Source organism: Hippopotamus amphibius, chromosome 7 (genome assembly GCF_030028045.1).
Source record: "Hippopotamus amphibius kiboko isolate mHipAmp2 chromosome 7, mHipAmp2.hap2, whole genome shotgun sequence".
Classification (NCBI taxonomy): Eukaryota; Metazoa; Chordata; class Mammalia; order Artiodactyla; family Hippopotamidae; genus Hippopotamus; species Hippopotamus amphibius.
Window position 1 is genome coordinate 36,379,654 of NC_080192.1, and position 25,827 is coordinate 36,405,480.

Consider the following 25,827-nt stretch of genomic DNA (forward strand, 5'->3'; position numbering starts at 1 on the left):
ATAATTATATAGTTTCCATGGTAGTTCAAACTAGCAGTTTTTCCACACATGAAAGAGAAAACAGAAATGTAGAATAGCTGAATTGGGTGTGTCATGTGTTGTTAATATGTAGTTTTTAAAATGCTTTCTACAAAACTGGTGGTTAGATGTAGAGGCTTAATTAAATTCATACTTAAAAAATTATTTGCAATAATATTTCATGGATGGTGCTGTGTTCTTCCTACAGTGTCATATTAGAAAAGAGGTGTCAGATCTGGTTACTCCTCTTTGAGTGATGAGAAGATTAATTAGTGGGTTCAGGGAATGTCAGTCTAATCCGTCTATCATAAAGTTCACTGTCAACATATACCTAATGATTTTAGCAGCCACAGATGATCTTTGACCAGATCTTTTATTTCACTAAGGATTATAAAATGTTGACCTTTTTAATTTCCCTAAGTCTTCTGAATTTTCTGTTCTACTGTAAAGAATTTTTCCACGTTAACTATTTGTTACCTTGAAACATAGTTTGTATAGGAAAGGCAGGAAAAGTGCTTGATTTATTTCCTTTATTTACCAACTTTCAGAATAATAAGGTGGTGCTCTAGCAAACCAATGAGGCTGCCTTTTTTGTTTTTAGTATCATGAGGAATTTATGGTTTTTTTACATGTGATCTGTTTTATGCTGTGGTCAATACTCTTTTCAATGCTAAATTTTCCATTTTATGCCAGTGAGAACTTCTTCAAGTTGGCTCCTGAGACCTTTGGAGACAACTCCTGTAGTCTCAGATAGTTTTCCTTGCTTTTAGTTCAACAAGATATCTCAGGTTCATCTTGTATATTTCCTGTCATAGACCTGGAACCAGTTTAAAAAGGATCCCTACCTTTTTAGTGAGAAATGATATTTAGAGACCAGTACGTGGGCACTAGAGTTACTCATTTATACCAGGTTGTCACTGTTTCTAGGCCTTTTCAATATTGAAAGGTATGAAATAAGCTGTTATATGTTGTTATTTCTAGCAAGATAAAAATAAATAAGCTGTGCTGACATTCCAATAAAAACAGCATATTGCTTTTAGTTAATTTCATTGATTTTGTATTTCTCTTTCTTATTTTACAAACCTTGGGTCCTAAAGACGTTAGCACGCTTGTTTATTTTCTCTATTCTTTAGCATATAGTTAGTAGTTTAAAATATCATTACACAGTGCTGTTCAATTTTTTTTGATGATGTTTTTTGTTGTTGTTCTTGGACTAAATCCTGTTAGGAGTGTACAGTCAAATTACTATGTTTTAAAGTCACTTGAAATAATTCTTCTCGATGTTCATTCATCTCACATTTTTTTGATTACCAACATTTCAAATACCTACTTTGTAAGGTGAGAATGAGTGTCTGTAGCCTTCTTTCACATCTTCAAATCTTTATCTTAGCTTAACTTCTAACATACTTTTCACCTTTAGACTTTCAAGGTTATTAGAATATATAATTGGCTCTATAATCAATTATTGGAATTTGCTGTTTGATTTGGTTTTGCTTTCTGGAATTTCTAATTGCCTTTCTTTTTTCTTGAATAAATGGATTTTATCATGTCTTAAACATACCATTTTTTACAAACATCTTTCATAGAAAGACTTCCATTTATCTGCTCCAATATGCATTGTTTGCTCTCCAGCCTTGGTCCGTACCTGTCATTCTTTCTTTCATTGATCCTCAGTTTTGCTTCTCTATTTCCTGTCTCTCACGTGTATTCCCTTGTTTTGCTGGGCTAAAGCAATTCCTAAAAAAGGTGTTTGGGAGTTATACTAGACTCTGTATAAGTATTCCTTCTCCATGCAGCCACTCTGCTCTCCCTGTGCACCTTAGTTATCTACTTGGCCTCTTGCCCCTAGCAACCCTACCAATGGCTCACCCATTCCCACAGTCACAGAGCCAGGTCTTGCTGCAGTTGCTGCTACAACTACAGTATAACGAGGTCCAACCACAGTGGCAGTGCTGGCAAGAAGATCCTGACCAGCTAGCTTTACTGGACCTATAAGGGTTCCAGAACCTTCCCAGAGAGGTGGGTAACACAGTTTCGAGGTGCTGTGATGTGGAGTGTACTTGAATAGGGAGACCTGAGACAGCGAGGAGCTAACAGCATAATTCTCTCTTCTTTCCTGACTATGAACTGTTCTAGGACATAGTAGTTCACATGGCCATTCTGAAGATCTATCTGAAGCCAAGAAATCAGTTGCCTAAGTTAAAAATGTTTGGCCAGCTCAGAGATGTACCACTTTAATTTTCCACCTCTCCTTCCCTACTTTACTTCTCTCTTTCCCTGATTCTTGTTTCATGGAAGCGAACTTCCTAATAAAGTATAGGTCCCTCACCTTTACTGCTATGAGTTTATTCCCGTTCTTGTTCTCTTTTTCTGTATTTCTATAATTTTACTTCAGTGAGGTAAAATTACAAAACTCCAGAGGGATAGTAGGCAAACTTTTGTAACTAGTTTGCCATTCTGAACAGCATGTTAATGTCACTATTTCAGGAGACAGGAGCATCACATGGGGCAAGAATATGCATTTGGGCCAAGGCCAGAGTAATTTTCATTCATTCATTTGCTCAGTGAATATTTGCTTGTGATAAACCTATGCTAGATGCACGAGATTCAGAAATAAAAGATATATTCTCATGTCAAACTGATGATTTCTCATGGAAATACACGTATTTTCTAAATGAATACTCACAATTTCCCAGTCATGGTATACCTCTCTTGCACTTCAATTTTTGTCAAAACTCTTCTCAGAACCTCTGTTCTGTCCTTATTTCTAGGAGCTACAAAACCCGAAGGCTGGTCTTTGAAACTGGCAACAGAGTCTCAATCTCCTTTTCTTTAGTTAACTGTTTTTTTAAAGCTTCTCTCTCTGCCATGGCTGAGAAATGGTTGTTCATAATAAAGGCTGGAAACGATGCCGAAGGGAAAGTCACATTTTTCCCTTGATCTTTTTTCTCAATTTACGAAGCTATTGCATCCATTTTCTTATGTGTTTCTCACAACCCAGGAGGTAATCGGAGCAGGTGTTGCTTCTTCATTGTATAGGAGAGGAAATTGAGGCCTAGCGAGATTAACTGTCCGGCTCACGGGTACTAAATGCAACATCAGGCAAGAATTCTAGTCACATCTCTTGGACCATTTTTTCCAGTGACATTTTAATAGAGCTTCAAGGCTCAGGTAAGAGATAGAAAGACAGCAAAGGAATCTCTGTGCCTTCTGTTTAGTGCTACCTATGAACTCAGCTGCCTATGAACTCAGATGCAGAAATCAATTTCAGAATTTCCAGAATCAAAAGCAGAGTGAAAGAACCAGCCTCAAGAGTAAGAATGAGGTGCCTCTGGGGATCCAAGTAGCTGAGTCCTCTTGTAGATCCTCTTCTGACTGCTCTCTACCCCAAACTATTAGTCCTTACTCGTGGGTCCCACTTTCTTTGCATCTGGCTGTCCAGCTCCCCTACTGAGTGCCTGACACGTGTTGCAGGATCTTTTTTCTTGCATTCATTTGGATGCCCACAAGTTGTTATCTCACCGCTGCCAGACACAGATTAGATATTTAGTAAAATTGTATTAAATCTACATGAATGGGTATATGTACACCTTAATCTGAAATTCTCTTTCAGTCTTATTTGTAAACTTCAGTTTGGTCGTTTCCTTTCCTTTCTCACTGTTTCTTTAATTTCTCATCTCATGTCCTGACATGTTTATATTCCTAGAAGCAGAGTGGTAATTAAAGGTTTGGAGTTGTAAGCAAAAGAAACAGGCTCTGCTATGCTAAGCAAAAACTTTAAAATATATATATATAATAAAAATAAATGTGAATAACACGGGATAATTCAAAAATAGAAGGAAAAGTGAAAGAACCAGGCTCACTAGGAGCAAAAATGTGGTGGCCCCAGGGATCCAAGTAGCTGAACTGAACTGACAGGCTTGTCAGCTTGCCACTGCTGCGATGATTCCGCTTCATCACCTTTCCTGTCCTAGAATCAGTGTGTTCAGGATTCAGAATCCCAGAGAGTGAGTCTGATTTGTCAGCATTTGGTCATATACTCACGCCCTAGCTGGGGGACAACTTGACCAACAGTCTCCTAAGATGGCAGACAATGGCAAGAAAGAATCCCCCACCTCCCACCAAAAATATTTAAAGCACTATGACAAAAATAAGGGGAAATGGATTGTAACCACTCAATTTGCAGAGTATATTGGCAAGAGCAAAGAGCTGGAATTAGGAAACCTAGGTTCACACGCCAGTGTTTCTGTCACTTAGCTGTGTGACCTCAGCGTGCTGCTTCATATTTCTACAATTCACTTTCCTCATCTACAAAATACAAAGCTTGGCTAGATGATAACTTTCTTTTTTTTTTCCCCCTGAAACTGCTTTTCCAACTTCACGGAGTTCTCCCCAGGTGTGTAAAGAAGTTTATACCTTAGTGGTTTAATAGACCTGCTGCGTTTCCTCTGCTTCTATTCAGAGCACAGTTAATGGGTTAGTGGCCTTCATGTCACACATCTTTGAAGTCTTCTTCCTTTTGACCTGCGCTCACCATTCTGTCCTGACCTCAGTACCTTTCCTTAGTCCTGGCCTTCCCTGGTACAGCTCATTCTCTTCCAATGTATGATATTCCATCCCTTTAATACTATCTATGAAGTGCTTTCTTAATTTCTTTTTCCACTAACAACATATTCAATAGAATACAGAAATTATTTGCTTCTTTCTTCATTTTTTCCCAAAGGAAATTTGTCAGTCAAACTGACAATCGTGCTTTTCAACCCTATTTTTCCCGCCCAGATTAACTAAACCCTTGAGTTTTGTTTTAAAAGCACTTAGGTTTTTAAAACAGTTCTATTTTCTCAGGACTTCCCTGGTGGTGCAGTGGTTAAGAATCTACCTGCCAATGCAGGGGACATGGGTTCAATCCCTGGTACGGAAAGAGATCCCACATGCCTCCACTTGCCAAAACTAGAGAAAGCCCACGTGCAGCAACGAAGACCCAATGCAGCCAACAAATAAATTAATTAATTAAAAAAAAAAAAGCCAGTTCTATTTTCTCTGTTTTATCCAGAACAGACACTGAATTGGCCCTGAATAAAAAGTTGAGACATCTTTTTTCCCTGTCTTCTTCATACTTTGTTAATGTGGATACCAAAAGTAATTTATTTTTTAATTCTTTCAATAGTTATGTAGACTGTAGCTGAATTGATTCTATGTATTGCCATAAGCAAAATAAATTTTTACTTCTTCATCCTCATATAATATTCATTTTGTATTAGCCACCAAGTTAAGCTCTGTTACAAATGCAAAGATACACAAGGTACAGTCACTACCTTGTAGGAACTTATATCCTAAGATTTTCAAGGAGAGATGAAACATAACAGCTTCCTAAAATACAAAGCCGAATATAATGAATGTCAAAAGACAGTAGTGATGCAGTGTTACCAACTGTAAAGAAGAGAGAAGTTATCTCCACTCAGGTGAGCAGGGAAGGCTTCATGGGACAAGGGAGTACTTGAACTAGGATCCAGGTAAAGAGAGAACTGGCCTCCCATCCTCCCCTCTTGCTACCCAACAATCTAGTCCCCAAATAGGAATAGTTAATTGGTTCCTGACTCCCTTGTACCCAACCCTCCAATGACTTCTCACTGTGCTGGGGATAAAATCTTTATGTCAGACCCCAAATAGCCAAAGCAATCTTGAGAAGATGGAGGAAACAGGCTCCCTGACTTCAAACTATACTACAAGGCTACAGTGATCAAGACAGTATGGTACTGGCACAGAAACAGAAATATAGATCAATGGAACAGAATAGAAAGCCCAGAGATAAACCCACGCACATATGGGCACCTTATCTTTGACAAAGGAGGCACGAGTATACAATGGAAAAAAGACAGCCTCTTCAATAAGTGGTGCTGGGAAAATTGGACAGCTACATGTAAAAGAATGAAATTAGAACACTTCCTAACACCATACACAAAAATAAACTCCAAATGGATTAAAGACCTACATGTAAGGCCAGACACTATAAAACTCCTAGAGGAAGACATAGGCAGAACACTCTACGACATAAACCAAAGCAAGATCCTTTTCGACCCACCTCCTAGAATCATGGAAATAAAATCAAGAATAAACAAATGGGACCTCATGAAATTTAAAAGCTTTTGCACAGTGAAAGAAACCATAAACAAGACAAGAAGACAACCCTCAGAATGGGAGAAAGTATTTGCCAATGAAGCAAGTGACAATGGATTAATCTCCAAAATAGACAAGCAGCTCATGCAGCTCAACATCAAAAAAGCAAATAACGCAATCCACAAATGGGTGGAAGACCTAAATAGACATTTCTCCAAAGAAGACATGCAGATGGCTAACAAACACATGAAAAGATGCTCAGCATCAGTAATCATTAGAGAAATGCATGTTAGAGCCACAATTAGGTATCATCTCATACCAGTCAGAATGGCCATCATCAAAAAATCTAAAAACAATAAGTGTGGGAGAGGGTGCAGAGAAAAGGGAACCCTCTTGCACTGTTGGTGGGAATGTAAGTTGGTACAGCCACTATGGAAAACAGCTTGGAGGCTGCTTAAAAAAACTACAAATAGAACTACCATATGACCCAGTAATCCCACTACTGGGCATATACCCAGAGAAAATCATAATCTAAAAAGAAACATGTACCATGATGTTCATTGCAGCACTATTCACAATAGCCAGGACATGGAAGCAACCTAAATGCCCACCAACAGATGAATGGATAAAGAAGATGTGGCACATATATACAATGGAATATTACTCAGCCATAAAAAGGAATGAAATTGAGTTATTTGTAATGAGGTGAATGGACCTAGATTCTGTCATACAGAGCAAAGTAAGCCAGAAAGAGAAAAACAAATACCATATGCTAACTCATATACATGGAATCTAAAAAAATGGTACTGATGAGCCCAGTGATAGGGCAAGAATAAAGATGCAGATGTAGAGAACAAAGTTAAGGACACGGGGTGGGGGGGGCGAAGGGGAAGCTGGGATGAAGTAAGAGAGTAGCATTGACATATATACACTACCAACTGTAAAATAGCTAGCTAGTGGGAAGCTGCTGCATAACACAGGGAGATCAACTCAATGATTGGTGATGACTTGGGTTGGATAGGGAGGGTGGGAAGGAGTCTCGGGAGCTAGGGGATATATGTATATATACAGCTGATATCGCTTTGTTGTACAGCAGAAACTGGCACAACAGTGTAAAGCAATTATATGCCAATAAAGAGCTTAGAAAAAAAAATCCTTACCTCTTACTGTGGCTCACAAGGTTCTACATGATCTGGTCTTTTCTCCTACCATTCTGACACTCACTTATTTTCCAGCCACGCTGGCCTTCATTCTAAATCTTGAATATAGCAAAGGACATTTGCTTTAGGACATTTGTTCTTGATGATTTTTGCCCAGAACTGTCTGCCCCCAGATCTTTACAGGACTAGTGTTTTCTTATCATTTAGGCCTCGCCCCAAACATCACAGCTTCAGTGAGATCTTCCATGACCCCAGCCCAGAGTAATGCATCTCCAATGCTCTGTTGCATCTCTCTACTTTGCTTTTTTCAAACTACTTGAAATTTTCTTGCTCATTCATTTAAATTTCTGCTTTCTCCTGACCAGAATATTATCAATAGTTTTTGTTATATAATGGACCTTTATGTGAGAGAGCAACACTAATATTTAGCTTTATTAGTATCTAATTTATTAATCTTATGATGATAGTAAATAATCAGTTTTTAAATTCCTCTAAAAACTACTTACAGAAATTTAAAAAGTTCAAGAATTTAGCAAATTTCCCTAAACTTTTAAATATTTTTTACCAAACACTTCCAAACACTTTATGTTTCAAGTTACTTTGAATGTCTTAAATACCTTTAAAAATGGACAACACACTACTACAATGATTACAACATTAACAAACACATGTACTCTAAAACCAGAAATAAAGTTATATATATTATATGTATATATTATTTTGTCTTTCTTTTTATTATTTTTTGTCTTATCTTCCTAGGTTTCCATTAAGATCCCCACATGGGGTTTTCATAATCTTACCAGATCTTTAAGAAAATGGTATCATTTCAGCCTAATCAGGTTTTGTTACAAGTTATGAAAAGTTTGATTCTTGGTTGAGACACAGCATTGGCTGAGCAGTCTAAGGTGATTTCTGGGCTGCTAATCAGTAGTAAATTCTAGCGATTTTTTTCTAGTAAATTTCTGATCATTGCATTGTGAGGCTTTTAATTTTTTGGTTTTGTTTATAAAAGTTTTATTTTTTTTATAAATTTATTTATTTATTTATTTATTTATTTATTTTATTGGCTGCATTGGGTCTTTGTTGCTGCACACCATGGGCTTTCTTTAGTTGTGGCGAGTGGGGGCTACTTTTCGTTGTGGTGCGCGGGCTCCTCATTGCCATGGCTTCTCTTGTTGTGGAGCATGGGCTGTAGGCGCACGGGCTTCAATAGTTGCAGCACATGGGCTCAATAGTTGTGGCTCACAGGCTCTAAAGCACAGGCTCAATAGTTGTGGCGCACGGGCTTAGCTGCTCCACGGCATGTGGGATCTTCCTGGAGCAGGGATCGAATCCGTGTCCCCTGCATTGGCAGGCAGATTCTCAACCACTGCGCCACCTAGGAAGCCCTAAAAGTTTTAATTTTTTGAGAGTTGGTAGCTTTCAAAGAGGTAAGGAATTCTTCTAAGTTTTATCTTATCCACTGCCCTGTCACGTTGATGTATTAGTGTGGTTTGTCAGTACTATTAAAATCTTATATATTTCTTATTAGTATTTTATTTTAATTAGTTGGACCATCAAGAATTGTCAGCTCCTAGGAGATGAGGGATTGTGTCTGCATAGTCAGCTTTACTCTTTGTACATTTGGTTAATTTATCATTTTAGTACACTCTGTTGAACCCTCCTTTTACTTGATTATTGTGTGTGACCAGTGAAGCTGATTAGCTGTGGACACCCTTTGAATCTGATTAATTATATGTTCTGATCAGGCTTTCCTTTTCTTACTACAGAATCTGCATTTGCTGGGATAACTTGGCTTTCCTATGGACTCTTTTGATCATAGAAAGTACATACCTAAACTTTATAGGTATGTATTTAGTTAATACTTTGTATATTAACAATTCCTTATATATTTGGATCAATAAAATATGAACATATTCTATTAGATACACTCGTTGTATATTGTAATACCTTTTGGTGATCTTATATAAATTTTTCTTATTTGAGTATTATTAGGAACTTCTAGACTTTCTTAGATTCAATCTGTTTAGTTAACCCCCTATTATTTATCATTAAACTTATTTTAATGCTCAAACTGTATAAATTTGACTAGTAAGGGCTCTGTAATTTGCCTACCTTTATTTCAGCACTTCTGCTGACATTTTTAAAGCATGCTTGTGTCTAGTAACATCCTTTGGAGGTTAGTTTGCTTATTTATAAAATTAGTACAAACAAATAGATAGCCCAGGTCCATACTGATACTTTTTCTGCCATAAAATTTGGCATCATCTACTTTTCAAGGAGTCCTCACTGTGTGTGTATGTGTGTGTGTGTATGTGTGTGTGCACACACATTCATAGATTAGACATCAAAATATGGATGCTAGAGAATTAAAATGAGATTTGAGTCACTTACAGTAGTTACATAGCTGAAGTGCATGTCATGAATTTACACTATTTTTTCCATTCAACATGTCACATGACTGCACTGATACACATATACGCATATTTATGAATATATATAAAAATGATAAAATATACATTTAAGAAAGAATAAAAACATTTAAAAGCACAAAACCAAAGAAAGTATGTGTTTAAACATTCAAGGTGGAGGACTCTGGGAAGATGGTGGCAGAATTTTTAAATTTCCCCAGATCTTATATAAACAGGTATAGGGACCAGAACAGCAAAACCTAAAACACATGAACAACATCTACCACTAGGTTAACTACGAACCCCCAAATATGGGCAGGTGAAGGCCAACCACAGCCAGCAAGGAAAAAAATCACATGGTTTCAACAATGATATGAGAGAAAGCAGAGGAAAGACACAAGTTCTGATGGCTCCAGAGCTAAAAAGTATACAAATTACCGATACTAACTGGTAAACTCATCAAGAAAATTCAAGACTAGCAGCTAGAACTGGGAGGGAGACTGGAAGACCTTAATTCACAGTGTGAGCTAAGGGACCATGGTTTGCATGATGGTGCTGGAGAAATCTGGGCTTTATAAACCTTTGAGAGTAATCAGCTAAAATTCCCTTCCAGTCTTGCATCAAGTACAAGTACTGAATGTAGAACTCCAATAGGAAAAAAATTAAAAGGTTCAGGAAAATATTAAGGAGAAGGAAACCAAGTTAGCAGATCTCAAGAAAATGTCAACTTTTGTTTTCGAACACATTTTGAATATTACAGAAGAAAATCTAGAGCTATGATTCTAGGAAGGCTATCTTGATTCCTCCCTTTTTGATACAGAAAAATTCATAACATATGAAAAGCACAACAGAAAACGATTTTTATAAGGAGAAATTTTTATAATAAGAAAGAAATTAAGGAAAAAAATAATATCCTTACAGACATTGAAGGCATGCCAGGATAATTTGAACACAAAAATAGATGAAAACTGTAACCAAATTCTTCAAAGTGAGATAAAATGACTTAAGAAAACGTTAATAGCCATGAAACAAAATAAATCTTAATTCTAAAATTTTAGAAATTAGATAACTGGAGAATAGAATAAGAAATAGAAAAATTTGAAATTTGAGGTCACAAATGTAGAAAATTATTAATAAATGAAAAAGTCATTTCAGAATTGAAGAATAAACCAGGAAAACGACAAGAAGGAGTCAACGAAAGACTTGAGAAATAGAAAGTAAAAGGTGAAAAATGAAAAAGAAGTAAGGTGTTAAAAAGTATTTGAGAGATGGTGATAGTTATAGACAACAAGTGAAGAAGACTAAACACACGTAAAAGGGGATCCTGAGGACAAAAACTAAAGCAATGGAAGAGAACAAATATTAAAAAATACAAATCAAGAGAACTTTTCTGGAACAAAAGATGTCTCGAAAACACCTGTGGAAAGGGCAACTGTATTCCTGCTTATGAAACAGCTAATTCTATTCTGAGCTTGTGTGTTTCTTGTAATACTTTGCCAAATGCAGTCAATGGAAACTAACACTTGCTACTAACATTCTTTCAACTTCTTCCCCTAAGTCTTTAATTCTAATAGGTATATTAACTGCTTTATAATTTTTTTAGCTGACAATTTGACCATGTATTTTGTTATTGCATAATATGGATCTGCATCCTACAGCCGCAGATCAAAGTTTTCTCACTGATAATCACCCAGCCCTTAACCCAACACCACCTATTCTTTTTTTTTTTTTAATTGGGGTATAGTTGCTTTAGAATGTTGTGTTAGTTTCTGCTGTACAGTGAAGTGAATCAGATACATGTATACATATATTCCCTTCTTCTTGGACCTCCCTCTCACACCCGCCCCCCATCCCACCCAACTATGTCACCACAGAGCACCAAGCTGACCTCCCTGTGCTATACAGCACGTTCCCACTAGCTATCTGTTTCACACATGTACTGTATATATATCAATCCCAATCTTCCAATTCATCCCACCCCCTTTCTCACTGTAGCACGCCATTTCTGGTCTAACACTGTATTAGCCAGGATAGACTAGATTATGCTGTGGTTACTAACAATCCCCAAATCTCAGTGACTTAAACAGTAAGGCTTTTTTTTTTTTTTTTCTCATGTTGTGTCTCTTTTGCAGGTCAGCTGGAGGCTCTGCTTCATGGTTTTCCTATTCTGGGATCCAGACCTTCATCTGGATCACTGTCAACAGCCATGACAAAGGAAGAAAGTTACCGATGACCTTAGATGAACAATTAAATGTTACAATTCAGAAGTGACTCTTGTCTTATTGATAACTCATTTACAGGAACAAATAAATAGCCCTATCTAAACACAACAGGATCAGGAAATATATTCTTATTCTGGAAGGGGATGAAACAGTATTTACCACACTACACCAATGACCTTCAACACAAATGGAAACAAATGTTATTTTATACTTTACTTTTATCACTTAACAATGTTTTAGAATTCTTCCTATCAGCACATCTTTACACCATTTTTCAAAGCCGCATAGTGACCCATTATATAGCTATGATAATCAGTGATTTAGCCTTTTTGCTGCTGATAAATATTTAGAATGTTTTGCTATAAGCAATGCTATATTGAACATATTTGTACATAAAGCTCTTTGTATAAGAGCTTTAAGATATGAGGAAGAAAAAGGCAGCCCTGACATCACTTACAGATAGGCTTGTGTTGTTTGAAGCTGGCATGACACTCGTAGCTGGACCATATTGTTCTCCTGTTGGACATAATTTCACGGAACACCAACCTCAAACAAGGTCATTCTGAAACCGTGATAAAATTAGTCTGAATAAGACCACTTTACAATTTTCTCTAGTCACAGACAAAAACAAGTCATTGTACAAACACCACAAAATACCAAGCAGCCTCTCTTCCACTTTATAAGACTGGATGTTGTTTCTTTACTGATTACAGCTTCAGCCTCATTCTGGTCTGCCCTCCCCCTAAATAAGATTAATTGAGATAGTCACAGACTTGTCCCAACTTTCTGACAGCACCCAATCTAATTCAATGTCCCACTTCCTTGGACTCTCCCTAAAGCATCCAATCAAAGCTGAAATCCCATAATAGGGAGTTAGAAATGAACCCTCTCCCTGAGGTACCTCATGGCTCCCTGTGGTATGAATTCCATTTTGCTATAATGAATCATAAATCCAACCAGTTCAACTATATGTGCATTCCTGGTGCTTCTTGACTGAAAGGCATTGATAGATATGATCCTTGAAGTTAAATTGCATAGCAGTAAGGTAGTACAATTTAATTTTGAGCAATGCTGGTAATTGTCCTTTAAAAATATTGCACCCATCAAGGATGGGTGAAAAGGTCTGTTTCCTCACTGATTTGCCACATTGTATAACACCAACTTTTTTGATCTTTACAAATTTAATATATAAGAAATAACATCTGCTTCTTTTGATTTACATTTCTTGAATTATAACTAAAATTAAGCATCTTTTCATATTTTAAGCCATTTTTTTCCTTTACTCAGTTTCCTATTAGGTTTATATTTTCTTTTGATTTGTAAGTATTCGTTAAACATTAAGGATATTATTTCTTTGTGTGTTATATGAGTTGCAAATATGTTATCAGCTTGTTACTTGCCTTATTTTTAATAAAATTATGTTATTGTAGACACATAGTTTTATGTAGTTAAATTTATTTTGCATCTCCTTTATGGCTTCTGAATTTTGTTCTTATATGTTTTTTCCCTGCAGCAATTGCCTGTGATCCCCAACCTTTCACACTGAATAGTTCACATTTATTGGTACTATCTTTTCTTACTTTTGTTCCTACTAATTTGTATTTTACTTTCAGTTTCTTTAATAGCTTCCCCCTAATCTTGTGTATAATTACTGTTTGTGACTCTGAGTCTATTTCCCTTTCCGTACAGCAGTAATCCCTAAAGAAAATACTGTGAAACTACCCTTGCTATGCTCAGCTATGTATGATTGGGTTGGGTTGCTCCAAAGAAGCCCCTGAAACTCTCAGTGGCTTAAATTAAATGGTGATTCCATCTCCTGGCCATTATGGTCCAAAGTAGGGCCCACAACCTCATTGGAGGTAGTTCCATACAAAGAGAGACACACTTTGCCCTTTGTGGAAGGAGAGATTTACTCTTTCTTCTGCAGGAGCTAAAGAACCTATCATCTCTTAGTAGGTATAGTGTGAAGATGTGAAGTTTGGAACACGGTAGCTACTTTTCAACTCTAATGCACAAGCCTGAATATACTGAGGTCATCATGTAAACCCTGAAGGATGAAGCAGACACCTTGGAAGGATGAGGGAAGAACTGGAGAGAAACAAGGCTGACATCATTTGAATTGCTAGATCCAGCCCTGCCTGAATCCAGTCCTACATCAGGATTTTTCACTTAGGTGAGATAATAATTATGTCCCCCTTTAAAAAGCCAATTGTTGTTGAATTTTATGTCATTTGTAACCAAAGAATTCTGGATACTTTTTTTCTTTCTGCCTGTTATCTTTTAATGTTTCTAACAGTTCTGTCTTCTAATTTCATTTTACTCTAAGTCAGAGTTGCACCTGTAGGTTATGCCCTGATTCTGGCTCATAGCTACTTTCTCGCTGGCCCACACAGAACAGACCTACAGATTATATATATTAGTTGCCAACATTTAAAAATGGAAAAGAATTTCCATAAATACACAGATTTGTCAACACTGGGTTGGCCTTCAGTTTCAATCGGTTGGAACTAAGTAACAACTATGATATTGGACACAGGTCCCTTTGTTTATTTACCTGTCTGGTTTCCCTGGGCTTTTGGGTTTGGTATCCTGATCTACAGCATGGTAGATAGTAGGATGAAGAAGAAGAGAGAGGGTCCAGGCTTGTTACCAAGTAGAATAAGAAAATAATGACTCCTACAGGATATCCTATTTTAGACTAATCTCTATTTGTTTTTCTCAAAGTATTCAGTGAATTGCCAGTCCTGCAGGGAGTCCTTAATAAAAAGATTAATTGAAAAATTAAGAATTACTTTTCCAAAACCTATAAAATGCAAAGCTAGTTAAAATAAGAAGTCTTAAAGTTATTTTCTTCTGCTTAATTTGATACATTATATATGCATAAAAACCCATCTCATAATTGAATGCTACTTTAATGAATGCACTAATGATAGCGTAAAGCTTTTTAAATTTAAAAAGATCTAAAAATATCTCTCCATTCTTATCTCTAACACATTCTACTTTATATCAATCCAGCATGACTGAGTCTAAATGACACTCAGTGGCACACTTCAGTTTTTTATAAAAGGCTGCACTAACAAGTAAATGTAATCACAAGATGCTATCTGTCCTTCCAAGCAGGAGAATGAAATCAGTCCTAGGCTGGTGACATATCTGGGAGGATTGCCTGCCCTTTCTAAGTCAAAGTGGACAGGCATATTTTCTAACAGAATCTGAATTCTGTCCTGGTAAATGGCCAGGCACCCTGACTCTTGGTGGATTACAACTGGCAGTTATAAAAAGCAGCATTATATAGATAAGAGCTTTTATTTTTAAAATAAAAATCTATCACACTTAAAATTTTGTTTCAGTATGATACAGGCATTTGAATAACGTGTATCTAGTAGGTACTTTTAGTATATACACTCTAACATTATATGTGAAAATGCACTTTTATAAATATTCTATAAATATTTTATAACTATTATTCATGTTTCATTTTCTTAGAAGAAAGATGTGTTTATTTCTTTGTGTTAAGATTCAAGGTCAAGATTCAGGTTAAAGGCATATAAATTCTGCTTAGTGTTCAGAGTCTAATCCTTTCGCTGATGAGTTTGAATATGGAGTTGGGCATGACAAAGAGGAAAAGTGAAGTTCAAGGCCACTAAATCATAGTAATAGCTATCAACTGAGTACTTGCCATGTGCCAGGCATGGTATTAAAAACTCTCTCCATATTTCTCACACAGTCTTTACAATATATCCTTATTATTTCCATTTTCCTTGCCCAAGGACTCCAAAGGGTTTGAAATGCTGTTCTGTTTTAGGAGCATGTGGTTTTTGTTGGGAATCCTGGCCCAGAGATCAAGAGGAAGATTTTTCAGGAGAAGAATGCAAGTTGGAGATACATGTATGCACTAGATTGTTCAGTAACAAGTTACTTTCTCTAGTATCTTCATTTAGTTAAGTCTTAGGCAAATACTTCCGGCCAGGTGAGCCTCACTAATTTACATGCTACCTTTGTGCAAGTTAGAAAAAGGACTCCCTCTAGGCAGGCAAGGCTGGCCAGGGAATGTGAGCTGTATTTCCACCAATACTAACTCAGTTTGCTGGGAGCCCTTGTTCAGAAGACAACCTATAGAACCATTTCCTGTGTCTCTGGCTGAGAAAAATCCAACAAAGCTGAAGCAGTAGCCCCTGAGGTCATCAAGGTAGTAGCACAATGATGCGTCTTGACATTCAAGAGGAAGCTATATCTGAGGGTCAGTGGATGGCTCAGTAACCCCTGTTCACATAGAGCTTGTTTTCATTTGAGAGACTCGGGAAGCCTGAATTTACTTTTATCAAGGAAGTTATAGCAGTCCTTTAGTTAGGGAGACTGCCTTTTAGAAGATAAGAACCTCAAATTGATTAGGAGAAATAAACCACATTAATACAAAAAGGCAATGAAATTGTTAACTTGTTAACTACAAACCATGGGAGGTCACACCATGACCTACTTGGGATGCCCCCTAGAGGAGAGGTGATTAGGAGCCAAAGAAGCAGAAACAGCAGATCAGTGTGAAGAAATTTTGAACAAGTGCATTGAAGATATCTGGAAGTGGAAAACTGGGCAAGGATACTGGGACAAAAGAGAGTTTACATGATATAGGAGCACTGAACACAAAGAACTTGAAAAAAAATTTTATGCTAATGCCGTCTATATATCAAGTCCCACTTGATTACTTGCTATTTGATCTTTACCCAAGCATTTGGCCTTTCTCTCTTAGCTTTTGTTTATTGACCTATAAAAGAATGTTAAGGATTAAAAGAAGCATAATAACAATATCTACCTCAGAGAAAAGATGGCGGCGAAGTAGAGAGACGTGGAGTGCATCCCTCTCCACAGATGCATTGGGAATGCACGGAAGGACGCAGTAATTCCCACAGAGAACCAGCTGAACACCAGCAGATGGCCTCGGACACCAGAAAGGACTGAGGGGAGCCCGACATAGCCACTAAGTTTTTGGTAGTACGGACAATATATCTCTCATACATTCCTTTCATCCCTATCTTTTATACATTTCTATTCCTTTCTTTTTATTTGCATATTTCCAACCACATTACACTCTTCTGTTCCCCTTTCTTCCAGCCTTTTTCAGTTTATTTTATCTTAACATACTTATAAGCAACACTATCGGTCTGCTCAGACTCCTTGCTCTATTCTCCAGATGATGCACTGCCTTGGTATTTAATATTAGGCTTTTGTCTTTATCTTAGTTCTTAGTACAGTTGTCTAATTACCTTCTGAGAATCTCCATTCTCTCTGGTGGTACTCTGGCTCTTTTCTATATTGGATCCTAGCTTACAAAATCTCCCTGGATTAATGTTTGTATGTGTAGGGTGTTATTTGTTTGTTTGTTTGCTTTTGCTTTTGTCTCTGATTTGTTCTGTTTCAGTTGTCAATTTCTGTTGGGTTTCTCTTTGAATATCTGATAGCACACTGGGGTTCTGTCAGGTCTTTCTAGAGCCTTATGTCCTAACGGATTCAATAATTGTGTGTCTTATACATGTATGTGTTTCCTAGACTGAATATTCATTTAATCCAATACTTGGACATTAGTCTGAGGCTTGGATAGTCTTCTATAAACACCTCTATCGCCAGGACAGGCAACCCCAAAAGTTTGGACAACCATGAGGAAACAAAGAAACACCATGCAGGCAAAGGAGCAGGAAAAAAACCCACAAGACCAAATAAATGAGGAGGAAATAGGAAAAATGCCTGAAAAAGAATTCAGAGTAATGATAGTAAAAATGATACAAAATCTCGATAACAAAATAGAGAAAGTACAAGAAACAGTTCATAAGAACTCAGAAAAACAAACAGCAATGGATAACAAAATAACTGAAATTAAAAATACTCTAGATGCTATAACCAGCAGAATGACTGAGGCAGAAGAATGAATAAGTGAGTTGGAAGATAGAATGGGGGAAATAAATGCCACAGAGAAGGAAAAAGAAAAAAGAATACAAAGAATAGAAGACAGTCTCAGAGACCTCAGTGATAACATTAAGCATACCAACATTCGAATTATAGGCATCCCAGAAGGAGAAGAAAACAAGAAAGGGTCTGAGAAAATATTTGAAGAGGTTCTAGTGGAAAACTTCCCCAACATGGGAAAGGAAATAATTCACCAAGTCCAAGAAGCACAGAGAGTCCCATACAGAATAAACCCAAGGAGAAAAACACCAAGACACATATTAATCAAACTAATGACAATTAAACACAAAGAAAAAATATTAAAAGCAGCAAGAGAAAAGCAACAAACAACATATAAGGAAAAACCCATAAGGATAACAGCTGACCTTTCTACAGAAACTCTGCAGGCCAGAAGGGAATGGCAGGATATACTGAAAGTCCTGAAAGAGAGAAACCTACAGCCAAGAATCCTCTACCCAGCAAGAATCTCATTCAGATTTGAGGGAGAAATCCAAAGCTTTCCAGACAAGCAAAAGTTAAGAGAATTCAGCACCACCAAACCAGCCTTACAACAAGTGCTAAAGGAACTTCTCTAAGTAGGACACACAAGAAAAGGAAAACACCTACAAATACAAACCCAAAACAATTCAGAAAATGGTCATTGGAACACACATGTCAATAATCACCTTAAATGTCAATGGATTAAATGCTCCAACCAAAAGACACAGACTGGCTGAATGGATACAAAAACAAGACCCTTCTATATGCTGCCTACAAGAAACCCACTTCAGACCAAGGGATACATATAGACTGAAAGTGAAGGGATGGAAAAAGATATTCCATGCAAATGGAAGTCAAAAGAAAGCTGGAGTAGCAATACTCATATCAGACAAATTAGACTTGAAAGTAAAGACTATTACAAGAGACAAAGAATGACACTACATGATGATCAAGGGATGCATCTAAGAAGAACATATCACAATGGTAAATATCTATGCCCCCAATATAGGAGCACCTCAATACATAAGGCAAATGCTAACAGCTATAAAAGGGGACATCGATAGTAACACAATAATAGTGGGAGACTTGAACACCCCACTGATATCAATGGACAGATCATCTAAACAGAAAATAAATAAAGACACACAAGCTTTAAATGACACATTAGACCATCTCGACTTCATTGATATTTATAGGACATTCCATCCAAAAACGACAGACTACACTTTCTTCTCAAGTGCACACGGAACATTTTCCAGGATAGATCACATCTTCGGTCACAAATCAAACCTCAGCAAATTCAAGAAAATTGAAATCATATCAAGCATCTTCTCAGACCACAACGCCATGAGACTAAATGTCAATTACAGGAAAAAAAACTGCAAAAAATACAAACACATGGAGGCTAAACAATTCACTCTTAAACAACCAAGGAATCACTAAAGAAATCAAAGAGGAAATCAAAAAATATCTAGAAACAAACGACAACAAAAACACAACAACCCAAAACCTATGGGATGCAGCAAAAGCAGTTCTAAGAGGGAAGTTTATAGCAATACAGTCCTACCTTAAGAAACAAGAAAATGATCGAAGAAACAACCTAACCTTACACCTAAAACAACTAGAGAAAGAAAAACAAAGAAACCCCAAAGGGAGCAGAAGGAAAGAAATCGTAAAGATCAGAGCAGAAATAAATGAAAAAGAAAGGAAAGAAACCATAAGAAAAATAAATAAAACTAAAAGCTGGTTCTTTGAGAAGATTAACAAAATTGATAAACCATTAGCCAGACTCATCAAGAAAAAAAGGGAGAAGATGCAAATCAACAGAATTAGAAATGAAAAAGGAGAAGTCACAACGGACACCTCAGAAATACAAAAGATCATGAGAGACTACTACAAGCAACCATATGCCAATCAATTGGATAACCTGGAAGAAATGGATACATTCTTAGAAAAATACAATCTTCCAAGACTGAACCAGGAAGAAATAGAAACCATGAAGAGACCAATCACAAGTACGGAAATTGAGGCAGTGATTAAAAATCTCCCAACACACAAAAGCCCAGGACCAGATGGGTTCACGGGTGAATTCTATCAAACATTTCGAGAAGAGTTAACACCTATCCTTCTCAAACTCTTCCAAAATATTGCAGAAGGCAGAACACTCCCAAACTCATTCTACGAGGCTATCATCACCCTGATACCAAAACCAGGCAAAGATGTCACAAAAAAAGAAAACTACAGACCAATATCACTGATGAATATAGATGCAAAAATCCTCAACAAAATACTAGCTACCAGACTCCAACAGCACATTAAAAAAATCATACACCATGATCAAGTGGGGTTTATCCCTGGGATGCAAGGATTCTTCAATATATGCAAATCAATCAACGTGATACATCATATCAACAACTTGAAGGAAAAAAACCATATGATCATTTCAATAGATGCAGAAAAAGCTTTTGACAAAGTTCAACATCCATTTATGATAAAAGCTCTCCAGAAAATGGGCATAGAAGGAAATTACCTCAACATACTAAAAGCCATATATGAAAAACCAAAAGCCAACATTGTTCTCAATGGGGAAAAACTGGAAGAATTCCCTCTAAGAACAGGAACAAGACAAGGGTGTCCACTCTCACCACTATTATTCAACATAGTTTTGGAAGTTTTAGCCACAGCAATCAGAGAAGAAAAAGAAATTAAAGGAATCCAAATTGGAAAAGAAGAAGTAAAATTGTCACTCTTTGCAGATGACATGATAGTATATATAGAAAACCCTAAAGACTCTACCAGAAAACTGCTAGCACTAATTGATGAGTTCAGTAAAGTAGCAGGATACAAAATTAATGCACAGAAATCTCTTGCATTCATATACACTAACAACGGAAGAGCAGAAAGAGAAATTAAGGAAACTCTCCCATTCACCATTGCAACCAAAAGAATAAAATACCTAGGAATAAACCTGCCTAAGGAGGCAAAGATCTGTATGCAGAAAACGTTAAGACATTGATGAAAGAAATCAAAGACGACACAAACAGATGGAGAGACATACCGTGTTCCTGGATTGGAAGAATCAACATCGTGAAAATGACTGTACTACCCAAAGCAATTTACAGATTCAATGCAATCCCGATCAAATTACCAATGGCATTTTTCACAGAACTAGAACAAGAAATCTTACGATTTGTATGGAAACGCAAAAGACCCTGAATAGCCAAAGCAATCTTGAGGAGGAAAAATGGAGTTGGTGGAATCAGGCTTCCTGACTTCAAACTCTACTACAAGGCCATAGTGATCAAGACAGTATGGTACTGGCACAGAAACAGAAATATAGATCAATGGAATAGAATAGAGAACTCAGAAGTAAGCCCAAACACATATGGGCACCTTATCTTTGACAAAGGAGGCACGAGTATACAATGGAAAAAAGACAGCCTCTTCAATAAGTGGTGCTGGGACAATTGGACAGCAACATGTCAAAGAATGAAATTAGAACACTTCCTAACACCATACACAAAAATAAACCCCAAATGGATTAAAGACCTACATGTAAGGCCAGACACTATAAAACTCCTAGAGGAAAACATAGGCAGAACACTCTATGACATCCATCAAAGCAAGATCTTTTTTGACCCACCTCCTAGAATCATGGAAATAAAATCAAGAATAAACAAATGGGACCTCATGAAACTTAAAAGCTTTTGCACAGCAAAAGAAACCATAAACAAGACAAGAAGGCAACCCTCAGAATGGGAAAAAATAATTGCCTATGAAACAACAGACAAAGGATTAACCTCCAAAATTTACAAGCAGCTCATGCAGCTTCATACCAAAAAAGCAAATAACCGAATCCACAAATGGGCAGAAGACCTAAATAGACATTTCTCCAAAGAAGACATACAGATGGCCAACACACACATGAAAAGATGCTCAACATCACTCATCATCAGAGAAATGCAAGTCAAAGCCACAATGAGGTATTACCTCACACCGATCAGAATGCCCATCATCACAAAGTCTGGAAACCACAAATGTTGGAGAGGGTGTAGAGAAAAGGGAACTCTCCTGCACTGTTGGTGGGAATGTAAGTTGGTATAGCCACTATGGAAAACAATTTGGAGATTCCTTAAAAAACTACAAATAGAACTACCATATGATCCAGTAATCCCACTCCTGGGCATATACCCAAAGAAAACCATAATCCCAAAAGAAACTTGTACCATAATGTTTATTGCAGCACTATTTACAATAGCCAGGACAGGGAAGCTGCCTAAATGCCCATCAACAAATGAATGGATACAGAAGATGTGGCATATATATACAATGGAATATTACTCAGCTATAAAAAGGGATGAGATGGAGCTATATGTAATGAGGTGGATAGAACTACAATCTGTCATACAGAGTGAAGTAAGTCTGAAAGAGAAGGACAAATATTGTATGCTAACTCACATATACGGAATCTAAAAATGGTACTGATGAACTCAGTGACAAGAATAAGGATGCAGATACAGAGAATGGACTGGAGAACTCGAGGTATGGGAGGGGATGGGGGGTGAAGGGGAAACTGAGACGAAGTGAGAGAGTAGCACAGACGTATATATACTACCAACTGTAAAATAGTCAGTGGGAAGTTGTTGTATAACCAAAGGAGTCCAACTCGAGGATGGAAGATGCCTTAGAGGACTGGGGTGGGGAGGGAGGGGGGAACTGGAGCGGGGGGAGTCAAGGAAGGGAGGGAATATGGGGATATGTGTATAAAAACAGATGATTGAACCTAGTGTACCCCCCCAAAAAATAATAAAAAAAATAATAATCTTAAAAAAAAAGTAAGTGAAATAATATACATAAAAAAAAAAAACAATATCTACCTCAAGTAGTTGTTTTGATGATTAAATCAAGTGATGTATGTTGAAGTGCTTTGCAACCCATCATGCACTATGTCAAGTGGTATATCTATTTATTGATATAATTTACCATTCCTTTAAACAGCCCCTGCCCATAAGGCAGTATGTCAGATCCTGAAGGATGTCAACTGCCAACTCTCAAAAGACCTAGATAACCACCAGAATGACCTGATGATCAGGCAAAGCTGGGCCATTATCTACTGTTGTTCTTATATTATTATGTCCCTAGTGTTAGAGAGAATATCACCTTGATACAGTCTTAATAGGGTCTCTGAAGGAAGAGGTCAGAGATAGATATTTATGGGGGTTTAAGGTCTAGGCTCCTGTGATTTAATCCTAGCCTTTCAAAGCAGGGATTTCTTTGGGATTAGGAAATTTTCATGATATAAATAGTTTAAGATTGGTCGTCACAGACAGGTGGAGATCTTGAAATTATTCTTGATGAATAAACGATTATTTCAATAGCAAGCATCTTGCCAGAGGAGCAATCTATTGTCCTAAGAAGGTGACTGGTTGAATAGCTTATTTTCTCTGAATGAATTTTCTTGAAGTTCCTGAAGGAAACTTTAGAGTAGTAGAATGTAGACTGTGCTCCTCCCCCCGCCCCGCCCCCAAATATGCCTCTTTGGCATAAGGATTATTTTGAGCTGATTATTTTTAAGAAACTGCAGACACTGGTGAAATTCTTAGAACACAGTAGAAGTTACCCTTTTGTAAGGAAAATCTGCATTTATAAAGAAAATTTACATTAGAAGAGGGGTCTGTACCAGGAAGAGACCTATTACCAGAGATAATCTTTTTACCTGAGAGATTTATCTGTTTGGCAGGATAACCTTTGTTTACCAAGTATTTGCTCCTCTCACCTTTCCAGGAATGGCCTTCTCATCTTTGAAGACTCAGTCCCCTAACCCTTTCCTTCGCTCAGGATGACATATAAGCTTCAGTCCTCTGGCTGCATTTTGAGTCTCATATCTTGTGGCACTCCCCTATGTGCATATGTAATTTAAAAAATTTTATTTTTTTCCCATTAATCTTTTATTATGGGGTGGTTCTTGGCCAAGTACTCAGAAGGGTATAAGGAAAATTAATTTTCCTCCTCCACAAAGCAATGAAGTAATTTACCGGTTTATAGCCTTATCTTCCTGGAAAATGATGGTAAAGTCATATTGATATAGGCAACTTTAGTTCTGTTGCAGTAACCATCTCGGCCCAAAATGGAGCTGTCCTGCCAAGAGTACCACATCAGCAAACTAAAATTTGGAGAATTTTTGTGTTCTTATAAAGGCTCTGCTTGACCAGAAACACACTATAGTCAGTCAGCCTGAAACTAAGTCCCTCTAAAACTGAATTCCCCCTCTGAGTTTATGATTAATCTCTCTATTCAAAACTTTATTCCCTTTTTTGTCCCTCCACTGTTCCCCTCAGGACTGAGGAATAGCAAAGAAAAGGGGGGACTGAAACCAAGCAGGACCCTGTGCGATCTTCCCAGGCACAAAATCCCCTTTGTGTTCCCTGTTTCTTGTCTGTAGAAAAAAAGGATTCAGTCTCCCAGACCTTCTCTGAGTTCCAAAGAGCAGACTCAGGCAGTTAATGATTAGAATAGAGTCACAGGACTCCTAGTTCCTCCTGAAGGAATATAAATAATCTGATGCATATCTTTGAGTTTGTTCTGCAGAAACTAAGACCCCTCTCCTGGTGGAGAATGGTGATCATATGCCGACCACAAGCACATAGACCTCAGACTAGTTGGAATCATAAGGTTGATGATTGAGATTCCCGAAACATCACCCAGTTACCTTACTACCCGTCAGTCAGGAGAAGGTCTACAAGCAGATCATACATCCTATGACCTTCTCCCTTAACACTTTTTAAAAACCCTTATCTGAAAGCCATCTGGGAGTTCAGGTCTTTTGAGCATGAGCTACCTATTCTCCTTGCTTGGTGCCCTGCAATAAACACTGTACTTTCCTTCGCCACACCCTGGTGTCAGTAGATGGGCTGTGCTGTGCGCAGGCAAGGCGACCCAACTTTGGTTCAGTAACAAGCCAGTCCTCAAATGCCAAGCCAACTCTGGGCTTTTTAATTATTTCTTTGTTCCTTATTCATTTTTAATTTTTCTTTTCCTTGTCCCTTATTCTTTCCTCTTTAAAAGCTTGCTAATTTCTCCCCTGCCTGACCATTCTCCAAATAGAGACTGTCCACTTCATGAGGTATTAAACAGAGTTTGTTTGTATCACCTAAATTGTTTTCTTTAATCATTTTTAATAGTTCTTAGTCTTGGTGGTAAAGTTATGTGTAGTCTGATTTTCAGGGATATATAAAGATATTTGGAGGGAAAGCCTAGCACTGTGGAATAAACTGAGACTTTGGACCTACTGAGTTCTGGGTGTAGTCCTTGGAAAATTACTGAATTTTCTCCATTTTGAAAATTGAGACTAACTCTGTCAACAGGACATAACTATTTATTTCAGGTAATTCTTGTCCAGGAAGATAAGAATGTAAACTAATGTATAATTTCACTTTTTGCTTTAGGAAATTCTTGCAAATTAGTTTTCTGGGCAGAGTTTGCTCATTATGGCCAACAGTTCTTCTGTCAGAACAAGAGATTTCTCATCTGAGCAAACAACTCACTTATCAGAAAACTTTACTATCAAGAATCCTTTAAAATCTTCATCTTGCTGTGTCCTCTAATTTTGAATTATTATGCAAACAACTTTTCCCAATTGCAATCAATTTCCTGAAAAGACCACACTAAACTGCTTAATCATGGACTCCAAACCCTGGTAAATACTCTTCCCTACTCTTTTAAGACTATGTCAAAGTGGTATTCTCCTTTGCTGAAGTAAGTCTACTAAACTTAGCTTTGCTTAATCAACACGTTCTTATAAAGGTCTCTCTTGGGTAATCAACAACTTAAAAAAAGAGAATGATAATAAATACCTTCTAGCTTGGTTACAAAGATTGGAATATGTACATACAAAATGCTGAGCATGGTGTCTGGTGTATGACAGGGACTCCTTCAACAGTGGCCATTATTTTTATAGGTAAG